Below are 3,082 nucleotides of genomic sequence, written 5' to 3' on the forward strand. Positions count from 1 at the left end.
TTTTGCCTCTTGTGGTGCCTGCATTGAGGGGAAGGATTGTTTATGTGCAGGAAGGTATCCCTTCCTGCACATAAACAATCTGAAATTGCATTTTGTGACTTTTATGTGTGCTGCTTTGTGCAGCACACATACGTTGCAACTCGTCATTTTTAAAAATTATTGTTTATGTGCAGGAAGAGACACTTTTCTGCACATAAACACTCTAATGGCGTTTTTATGTGTACTGTACAACACAGCACACATACAAATGTTAAAAATTTGGAGAAATAAAGGATTTCTCCTCATTTTACCAGAGTCGACCAGGTTTTCCCTGTTCTTAATTTTGGTGCTGCCCCATATTTACACCACCCTTGTAAATATGGGCAAGCGTCAAAATCAATGGGTTTTGCGGTAGAACACCCAACACAACACCGATTGCCCTCCCCTTTCAATCTAAGTATAGCGTGAAAGGGTGCCTTGTTCACAAGGCAGAGTTAAGCCATGTTAAGTGGCCTAACACTGCTTTTCAAATAAGGGGAAGACCATATCGCCACATGAACATCACTAAAAGTGACGTTTCTGTGAGGAAAGGGATGTGTAAATATGCCCCTTAGTTTCTTAGGTAAAATCAGCATTATAGATTCCAAAACAGTAAAGGCACTCCAGAAACAGGAGAATTAAGGAAGAGAGGGCAAACTTTTATATAATATCAATTCCCAGAACACACAGTAAACCCTTTGAAGGGAAATGAGGTGTCTCATATGAACTCAGGCCTGAACTAGTTTAATGATTGATTCATGAAGGATAGTAGTGTAACCACAGACAATGAACTTGATCAGTATAATGTTTAATCAACAGAAAAGTACATCTAATGAAAAATCAAAGATAAAGCGATGAGATTGGGAAATCTTGCTGGAATATTGCAGACATTGCTTCTAAATTAGGCACAAAAAATGTGATTGCTGATTGAGAAGTTAGGAAAACTGGGCTTAATATCGTATAGAAAACAAGCAGTCAGTACTCAAAAGACAATTCATATGGAAGTCAATTTCTATGGATATCATGTTCCCTGAGAGGGATGTGAAAACAAAACATGTGCAGGTAAATCTGGCTATATAATATGTGCCCATGGTAAGAAGGGGAATACATATATTTGTATATACAAATGTTCAACCACTTGAAAGGTCGAAGATGAGGTCCTTGATGATGTTAATTTGACTCAACACGGGAAACCTCACCCGGACACAGAAAGGATTGACAGATTGATAGCTCTTTCTTGATTCTGTGGGTGGTGGTGCATGGCCGTTCTTAGTTGGTGGAGCGATTTGTCTGGTTAATTCCGATAACGAACAAGACTCCTCCATGCTAACTAGTTACGCGACCTCCAGCGGTCGGCGTCCAACTTCTTAGAGGGACAAGTGGCATTCAGCCACACGAGATCGAGCAATAACAGGTCTGTGATGCCCTTAGATGTCTGGGGCTGCACGCGCGCTACACTGAACGGATCAGCGTGTGTCTACCCTTCGCTGACAGGTGCGGGTAACCCGCTGAACCCCGTTCGTGATAGGGATTGGGGTTTGCAATTATTTCCCATGAATGAGGAATTCCCAGTAAGTGCGGGTCATAAGCTTGCGTTGATTAAGTCCCTGCCCTTTGTACACACCGCCCGTCGCTACTACCGATTGGATGGTTTAGTGAGGTCCTCGGATCGGCCCCGCCGGGGTCGGCAACGGCCCTGGCGGAGCGCCGAGAAGACGATCAAACTTGACTATCTAGAGGAAGTTAAAGTCGGAACAAGGTTTCCGTAGGTGAACCTGCGGAAGGATCATTAACAGCGGAGCGGCCAGAGCGACCGACGGCGCCAGCCCGAAGCCATCGGCCGCCTCCTGAAAGCACACACCGTAGGCACAGGGCCCGGCCCTGCCCTGGCGTGCCCTGGCCCGGCGGAGCGGTCCGCGGCCACACTGGGCGCCTGGGTGAAGGACCGGGACTTCGGAGGGCATCTTCCCCCTTCCGGGGGGGACGGCCCGACCAACGCGTGAGGGACCGGGGATGGCAGGGGGCGGCCTATGTCCCCTGTCCCTCTCCGAGACGGAATCCAAGTTCACCCGGCACGACGTCCCCTCGGGTGGAGGAAAACCGAATGGCATTGCTTCCCCGGGCTGGCACCATCCCCTCCCCCGCGCCTGGCCCCCGAGAAGCGGCCTGGCGACCGGTCCACCCCAGGCCCGTCCCGGGGCGCCTGGCTGCGTGCCGCGTGAGGCTGTCTGTGGTGTCCCACCGGCTGCCCGCGCGCACGCGCCTCGGGCGCCCGCCTCTGCGGCCGGCTTCCCGGAAAGGGCGAAGCCCTTCTGGATGCAATCCGGGGAAAGAGATGGCGCGCGCTGCCGGGTATGGCCAGGCCCCCGCTCCGGCAGGGGCCCGGCCTCTCCCCGACAGCCCCCTTTTGACGCTCCGGCGCCATGCTTCCGACTACGACCTCAGATCAGACGTGGCGACCCGCTGAATTTAAGCATATTACTAAGCGGAGGAAAAGAAACTAACAAGGATTCCCCCAGTAACGGCGAGTGAAGAGGGAAGAGCCCAGCGCCGAATCCCCGCCCGGCGGTGGGCGCGGGAAATGTGGCGTACAGAAGACAGAATCACCGGCGTCGCTCAGGGGGCCCAAGTCCTTCTGATCTAGGTTCACCCCGAGGACGGTGTTAGGCCGGTAGCGGCCTCCGGCGCGCCCGGATCGGGTCTTCTCGGAGTCGGGTTGCTTGGGAATGCAGCCCAAAGCGGGTGGTAAACTCCATTTAAGGCTAAATAAGGGCGCGAGACCGATAGCCAACAAGTACCGTAAGGGAAAGTTGAAAAGAACTTTGAAGAGAGAGTTCAAGAGGGCGTGAAACCGTTGAGAGGTAAACGGGTGGGGTCCGTGCAGTCCGCCCGGAGGATTCAACCCGGCGAGAAGGTCGGTGGCCCGGGAGTCCCGGATCCCCACCGCGGGACCGGGGCCCGGGCCCTACCCGGCCCCCGCAGGGCGCATTTCCTATGCGGCGGTGCGCCGCTACCGGCTCCGGGTCGGCTGGGAAGGCTTCGGGGTGGCAGGTGGCCCTCTGCT

General features: G+C 53.4%; 2 pseudogenes; both read left to right on the top strand.

The window, feature by feature from the left end:
• Positions 1-1,118: 1,118 nt before the first annotated feature.
• Positions 1,119-1,802, top strand: LOC147727469 (18S ribosomal RNA; annotated as a pseudogene; the record flags this gene model as incomplete).
• A 652-nt stretch (positions 1,803-2,454) lies between these two features.
• The window catches only part of LOC147727470 (28S ribosomal RNA), a 9,192-nt pseudogene continuing 8,564 nt past the window's right edge, over positions 2,455-3,082 (top strand).

Source organism: Lissotriton vulgaris, chromosome 3_1, assembly GCF_964263255.1.
Source record: "Lissotriton vulgaris chromosome 3_1, aLisVul1.2, whole genome shotgun sequence".
Classification (NCBI taxonomy): domain Eukaryota; kingdom Metazoa; phylum Chordata; class Amphibia; order Caudata; family Salamandridae; genus Lissotriton; species Lissotriton vulgaris.